We start from the raw sequence: 8481 nt of genomic DNA on the forward strand, positions 1-8481 counted from the left end.
CTATTATCTACCAAGTCTCTGAGAAACCTGTTGAGTTTCAAAGATATTCGCCGAAATGGATATCATGTTGAGACGATGAATGAGGGAAATCATGAGTATTTATGTATAACAACTCATGATTCAAATAAGAAAGTTATATTAGAAAAATTACCCTCTCTTTCATCTGGGTTGTATTATACCAAGATTAGTGCAATTGAATCACATGCCACTGTAAACCAGAAGTTTACTAACTCAAATGAGTTCATAACTTGGCACGACCGATTGGGTCATCCGGGAACAACCATGATGAGAAGAATTATTGAAAACTCTCATGGACATTCACTAAAGAACCAGAAGATTCTTAAATCTAGTGAATTTTGTTGTGCTGCATGTTCTCAAGGGAAATTAATTTTAAGGCCATCACCAGTAAAGATTGGATTTGAGTCCCCTGAATTCCTAGAAAGGATTCAAGGTGATATATGTGGACCTATTCATCCACCATGTGGATCCTTTAGATATTTTATGGTCCTGATAGACGCATCTTCGAGATGGTCACATGTGTGCTTATTATCTTCTCGCAACCTGGCGTTTGCGAGATTACTGGCTCAAATTATTCGATTAAAAGCACAATTTCCAGAAAATCCAATTAAAGCAATTCGTCTTGATAATGCTGGTGAATTTACTTCCCAAGCTTTTGATGCTTATTGTATGGCTAATGGAATAAGTGTTGAACATCCAGTAGCTTATGTTCACACACAAAATGGGTTAGCAGAATCACTTATTAAGCGCCTCCAATTAATTGCTAGACCCTTGCTTATGAGAACAAATCTCCCAACCTCGGTTTGGGGGCATGCTATTTTACATGCCGCAGCACTTATTCGTTTGAGGCCAACGAGTTATCATCAATTCTCTCCTATACAATTAGCTTTTGGCCAGCAGCCAAATGTTTCCCATTTAAGAATATTTGGGTGTGCGATATATGTTCCCATTGCACCACCTAATCGCACCAAAATGGGACCTCAAAGAAAATTGGGGATATATGTTGGATATGATTCTCCCTCTATAGTGAGGTATCTTGAGATACAAACTGGTGATGTGTTTAAAGCCCGGTTTGCGGATTGTCATTTTGATGAATCAAAATTTCCAACATTAGGGGGAGAGAATAAGCTTCCTGAAAAGGAACTTAATTGGAATGCATCATCATTGATGCATTTAGATCCTCGATCAGGGCAATGTGAACTGGAAGTTCAAAAGATTATACATTTGCAAAGAATAGCAAATGAATTGCCTGATGCATTTTCCGATACAAAGAGGATAACCAAGTCGTATATACCAGCGGAAAATGCCCCAATTCGAATTGATGTCCCAGTAGGACAAGTAGCCACTGAAGCAAATTCACGCCAGAAGCGTGGCAGGGCGGAAAATGCCCCAATTCGAATTGATGTCCCAGTTGGACAAACTGCCACTGAAGCAAATACACGCCAGAAGCGTGGCAGGCCTGTCGGTTCCAAAGACAAAAATCCTCGAAAGAGAAAAGAGGTAAATATGATTCCTGTTGAAAAAGACATAGTAGAGACACCCGCAGTTGTCCAAAATTCTGATATAACGCCAGAAGACGTTCAGATACCTGAAAATTGTGAAAATGACGAGATCTCGATAAATTATGTCTTTACAGGAGAGAAATGGGACCGAAATAAGACAATTGTCAATGAAATATTTGCATATAATGTGGCATTAGATATCATGCATGAAAGTAAGGATCTTGAGCCAAGATCAGTTGAAGAATGTCGACAAAGAAATGATTGGCCAAAATGGGAAGCAGCCATGAAGGCTGAATTAGACTCACTTGCAAAACGTGAAGTCTTTGGACCTGTAGTCCGTACCCCTGAAGATGTAAAACCTGTTGGATATAAGTGGGTATTTGTGAGAAAACGAAATGAGAAAAATGAAGTTGTGCGCTATAAAGCCCGACTTGTGGCACAAGGTTTTTCACAAAGGCCCGGTATAGATTATGAAGAAACGTATTCCCCTGTAGTGGATGCGATAACATTGCGTTATTTGGTCAGTTTATCTGCATATCATAAACTGCATATGCATTTAATGGATGTGGTAACAGCCTATTTATACGGCTCATTAGATCGTGATATCTATATGAAAGTCCCTGAAGGACTAAAGATATCTAAACCATCCAATGAATATTCGCAAGGGTTATACTCAGTCAAATTGCAAAGATCTTTATATGGTCTAAAGCAATCTGGACGAATGTGGTATAATCGTCTTACTGAGTATCTGGCCAAAAACGGATTCAAGAATGATGATATCTGCCCGTGTGTTTTCATAAAGAAATCTGCATCCGGATTCATTATAATTGCTGTGTACGTTGATGATTTAAATATCATTGGGACTCCTGAAGAGATTCCAACAATTATAAAAATTCTAAAAGAAGAGTTTGAGATGAAAGATCTTGGAAGAACTAAATTTTGTCTCGGCCTGCAGATCGAGCATATAAAAAGTGGGATCTTTATTCATCAAACAACATACACAGAAAAGATCTTGAAAAGATTTTATATGGATAAGTCACATCCATTAAGTACCCCAATGATTGTAAGATCTTTAGATGTGAAAAAGGATCAATTCCGTCCTAAAGAAGAAAATGAAGATATCCTTGGTCCTGAAGTACCATATCTTAGTGCCATTGGAGCACTAATGTATCTTGCTAATAATACGCGACCCGATATATCATTCGCGGTGAATTTACTAGCAAGGTATAGTTCCTCTCCAACCAGAAGACATTGGAGTGGAATCAAGCAAATTTTTCGATATCTTCATGGGACGGTTGATATGGGATTATTTTATCCCTATGGATCCAAGTCACAACTAGTTGGCTATGCAGATGCCGGATACCTGTCTGATCCACATAAAGGGAGGTCTCAAACAGGATACCTGTTCACATATGGTGGTACAGCTATCTCATGGAGGTCCACGAAACAAACGATTGCAGCAACCTCCTCTAATCATGCTGAAATACTGGCGATTCATGAAGCTAGTCGCGAGTGTTTTTGGCTGAGGAGTTTGATTCAATATATTATGTCATCATGTGGACTGATTGATCATAAGATAGCTCCAACTGTCCTGTTTGAAGATAATACAGCATGCATTGCTCAACTTAAGGGTGGATACATCAAAGGTGATAGAACAAAGCATATTTCTCCCAAATTCTTTTTCACTCATGACCTTCAAAATCAAGGGACAATTGATGTCCAACAGATCCGTTCAAGTGACAATCTGGCAGATTTATTCACAAAGTCACTCCCGAAATCCTCCTTTGAAAGATTGGTACATGAGATTGGAATGCGCCGATTTCGAGACATTAGATGATGTCGGCAAGAGGGGGAGACTGTACTCTTTTTCCCTTGGTCAGGTTTTTTCCCATTGGGTTTTTCTTGACAAGGTTTTTAATGAGGCAGTCCCCATCACTAAAGGATATTGTACTCTTTTTCCTTCACTAAGGTTTTTTCCCATTGGGTTTTCTTTAGTAAGGTTTTAACGAGGCATAATCCTTAATGGGCATTCAAGGGGGAGTGTTGGGATAAACATGAAATGAATGCCCATTTATCAATTGGGCGGTTAATAATCTTTCCCATGCAAAGATTTATTTTCAAGGAAGAAATTTGAAGACCAACCTTTAATGAAGGTTGATTTTGTACTACTATAAATAAGGCATCATAGCCTTTACGTATAACACACAACAAGAAATAAAAATACTCTCTCTTTTCTTTCTTACACAGAAGCAAGAAATCTATTCCCTCTTTATGCTACAATCAAATACTATTCTCCTTATATTTCTACTACAATTCTTTCTCCTATTTTATTTTATAAGTATTTTAAATTCTATTTTCTATTACTCTTTACATATAATATTAATAGCAATATTAACCATCTTTATTATATTGAAATTGCAACAATAAACAGATGCGATTCTCTCTCTCTTTATTTTTAATACTTCTTTCTATCTTTGTATATATATACACATTACAACATATAATATTATTATACATATATAAATTATTATTGGGCTAATTATTTTAATACTAGAGTCTTCTATTTGTACATCTCTATTATATATATCTTTTATTTCACAACAGATTTCTAATATTTTTCATATTAATTTTGTCTAAACAATAGAACACGCCAAAGCAAAATTTATGAATATATTCCGTTTTGAATAGATTTTTGTGTTTTTTTGGTAAAAAGTTAAAAGGTAATAAAAATGAAAGTATAGACAATAAATATATTAAAAAAAATTATTTTTATAATTAAAACGATGAATATTCACGTACAGTGGTTTTCATTAACTAACTAATTTTATCATTACACATGAATCACAATTTCATATTCTTTATCGTAGATATATGTCTGTTTTATCCGATCTAACTAACTAATTAACTATATATATATATATATATATATATATATATATATATATATGAGATAAAAGCACTCAAGATCAAAACAACTTTACAAATTACATAACCAAGTTGGATTTAAGATGCAAGAAGAAACAACGAACAACCACATGAATAAAAGAGCAAAGAATAATTATATTTTTCAGTTCAATCATATTACGGATATATTAAAAATCAGGTTCTAAATCAGCACATATATAACTACTATCAATTTTTTCAACTTATATATAGTATTGCGTGCTAAAGCCACTTTTATCACCCACTCCACTCTTATCATCCTCAAATGTATCATTAATATTGTCTCCATTCATTTCCTATTTTCTTTCAGATTTCCTTATTTATTACCGTAAATCGAAAACAAATGTAATAGATTTTGAGTAATTGTGTTTAATATTAAAAAATTTGCATTGAAAAGGATTTGAACCTACAATATAGTATATCAAATTACATATCGTATAAATGAAAAACACAAATTATATATGTACCCCTAATAGCAGAAATATAGAGGCTCAAAAATTTGGAAACGGCAGTAATGTCTGAAATGCACAAGAATGGGTATAGTATAGGAAATACAAATGGACTATGAAAATTTGCTAGCTGCGGTGTTTTTTTTTTTATTTTTTTTTTAAATTTGCTGGAGGCGTTACTTTTTTCTTTTTCATTTTGTTGGAATCAAAATTGTGTCAAAAAAAAAAAAAGACTACATATGAAAATCATAAGTAGCGAAAAAAAAAATTGTTAAAAACATTATAATTTGGCGAAAAAATGTAACTTTTTTGTGGATTAAAATTAACTAACTTAGGTTGGCCGCCGAATGACTAGCTTACTCGTTCACTTAAGTAAGTGTCGAAATGAAGAGTACCGTGGATAAAAAAAAATTAAAAAATTAGACGTTATGTAACTCTATAATACTAATTGATCAATAGAATGTAATATTGTTGTTAATTTGTGCTATATTATTTACATTTCAATCATCATTTTATATTATATTAATGTAATATAAGAAAATTTATTGAACCGTTACGCTATCGAGTCATTGAGTTATTGGTTCAATCAGTAAATCACAAGTTGATCCGGTCATAATTAAATAATTATATAAAATTTTATTTTATTATTTGTCCATAATAAATGCCTTTTTTCTTTAGTTTCATGTTGTATTCAATTAATTGTTATTTCTAAATTTTATAACTCATCAATTAATTTATAGTTATTATCCTCTTCAAATATTTATAAATTCATATTTATTATACTCTTTAAGTATTTATAGAAAAAAATAAAAATAACAATCTAAAAATAAAAAATATATTATAGTTTGTTACGTTGGGTAACCGGAGATTATTGGGCTGGACTCGCTGGGTTAGCCCAATCGTCTGAGAAAGGAAGCCTTTGAGCGGGTTCGCGTCTTGGGGGCCTTCGTCCGACTTGTGAGTATGAACGAATGGGGGGTGGTACCTGCAAAGACACTCCGATGCCTAAGTCAGCAAGGGTGTGAGCAGGTCTAGAGAGTATTGGGACTTAGAGATACCTGAGGGGTGTCAGTGTACTTATAGTGGTGAACCAATAACCATCGTTGAAGTAGTTCCACCTTTTAAGGTGGATAACCGTCCCTTTATCTTAGGGGAGTTGGGATATGGCTCTTGGAAGTGGGTTGAGAGATTTTAGGGGCAGTTACCCATTTGAATGAGTGTTTATCTGCCAGCTAACTCTCGTCCCCGACTTCTTTTAGAGCAAGACGTGGCTGGAACCGACTTCTTTAGGGGAAGGTCGGCGTGGGGTGAGGCTCAATCATTTGGATTGGGTCTATCGTTTGGATTGGGTCTTTCGTTTGGACCTGGGCCTTAGCGTTGGGGCAGGGTATGAACAGTGCCCCTACTCGAGCCCAATTTCTTTTAAGAATTGTGGTCGAGTATTTAACTCAGGGCTGTAGCCGACCTGATGAGGAAACGATATGATGTTTCAGAACCGACGTGTTTTAAAAATTCTAAACAGTCGCGTCTAATCAAATGTCGCGTCCGTTAGGGATTTGTGTATTCATACGCGGGGTCAGTTACATTGGAAATGGTGCCTATCTTTAAATGACGGCTTCCGCTTTTACCATTATTCCCCCAACGTCTTTATAAATACTTTTCCCTCTTTTTCCTTGTTTCGTTTCTGAAAACTTTTACACTTCTTCTCCCCTGTTCGTAAGAAACTTGTGCTCGAAGGGATTTTTCTTTCTCTACCCCTATCCTTCCCCAAGCAAAGGTTAGTTTTTCTTTACTTTCTTTTTACGAAATGCTTTTATTTGCATGTCTTTATTTTAGAGAGGAGAGTAGGCTTCTGTTTGATCCCCTTAGAGACCCTATTTTTTATTCTTTTTCTTTTTTCCTTTGTAGGTTTCACTAATCCTTTTTAGGAAAAAATGTCTTCCATAGAAATTCTGGCTCAGTGGGTGGATGTCACGGTTCTGGGGGAAGAACCTTTTGTTGATACCGATTTTATCATCAACCTTCGCACTCATCATAGGTTCTGCACCTCTGATGAGGATGAGCCCAAGTATGAACTTCTTGCCCCGGGTCCGGAAGATCGGGTTTGTTTCGGGAGGGCGTCTGAGGCGGCTCCTCATTTCTTCTATATGTATGATAGTATGATCAGTCGCCTGGGCATTTTTCTCCCTTTTTCTGATTTCGAAATTGCTGTTTTACGTCACTGCCGTGTTGCTCCTACCCAGCTTCACCCCAATTCCTGGGGTTTCCTAAAAATTTACCAGTTTATCAGCCATGTCTTAGACTTTCCGACTTCTTTGAGGATTTTCTTTTTCCTTTTCCACATGACGAAGCCCTTTAGTGGGCAAAACAACAAGCAGCAATGGGTGTCTTTCCGAGCTATACAAGGTCGGAGAGTCTTCACCCTTTTTGATGAATCCTTCCATGACTTTAAAAATTATTTTTTCAAAGTTCAAGCTGTAGAGGGTCACCACCCCTTTTTCCTGGATGAGAGTTCTTCTCCTCGCTTTCCTCTGTACTGGTTAGAGGCCTCCCCATGTGAGAAATATAGTTTGGATGACCTGGAAGAAGTGGAGGCAGCCATTGTGGGGTTCCTCCGAGAAGTGTGGGGGAGGGCCCCTATCTGGATACCAAAAAATTTCTCCAGGGGGCTCCGTCCTTTGTCCAGACACAATTAGGTAGCTTTTGGTTTGTTTATATTTTCTGACTTCGTTTCTTCCGACTTGTTTTGCTGACTTTGGCTACCTATTGTTTTGTACAGAGATGGCGAAGAAGAATTCCAGGGAGTCTTACCAGCGAGTTCAGGAGGCCAAGGAGAGATCCCGCGCCAGAGTTGGTGGCGCCAGGGTAACTAACTCTCCTCTTCCTTCTCCTCCCCCTTTCTCACAATTTGGGGACCCCTTCCCGACCTATTGTTATTCCTTCCTCGGCTTCTTCTCAGCCGTCTCCTCCTCCCCGATCTTCCCCTGAGCCAAAAAAGAAGAAGCACAAGACTCTTGAGTCTAGCTCTTCTTTTGAAGGTGAGGCTAAAGTGGATGCGCCTCAGTTTGTTCGAAAGTACATCTATCCTCATACCCGTATAGGTATGGATGATGTTTCTATTCGGAACCACCTTACTATTCTGGCTCAGGAGAGTATCAGGGCGCTGGGGGTGTGCACGGAGTTCCTTGATATTTTTGAGAAGACTCCTCTTAGCTCTCTGGGTTCATCCTCGAGGGTTGAAGAGCTGGAGGGGAGGCTTCTCATGTATCAGGAGCATGAGAAGGCGCTGAGGGAGGAGGTCGCCAAATTGAAGGAGGAAAGGGATGGCCTTCAGGAGAGTGAGCGGAAGTTGTAGGCTCGGTGCAACATGGAGGAGGGCCTGAGGCTGAAGGCGCAGGAGAGTTATTCGAGTCTGTTTGAGGATCTCGTGGTGGTGAAGAGGGATTTGGTGAGAGCTCGGGAGGCTTATACCGAGTTGGAGGACTCCATTGCTGATGAGGCCGAGGAAGCCTGGAGGATCTTTAAGGAACAAGTCGGAGTTCTTGCTCCCGACTTAGATCTCTCTCCCT

The sequence above is a fragment of the Arachis ipaensis genome, chromosome B3 (genome assembly GCF_059453495.1).
Source record: "Arachis ipaensis isolate K30076 ecotype BB chromosome B3, ASM5945349v1, whole genome shotgun sequence".
Classification (NCBI taxonomy): Eukaryota; Viridiplantae; Streptophyta; class Magnoliopsida; order Fabales; family Fabaceae; genus Arachis; species Arachis ipaensis.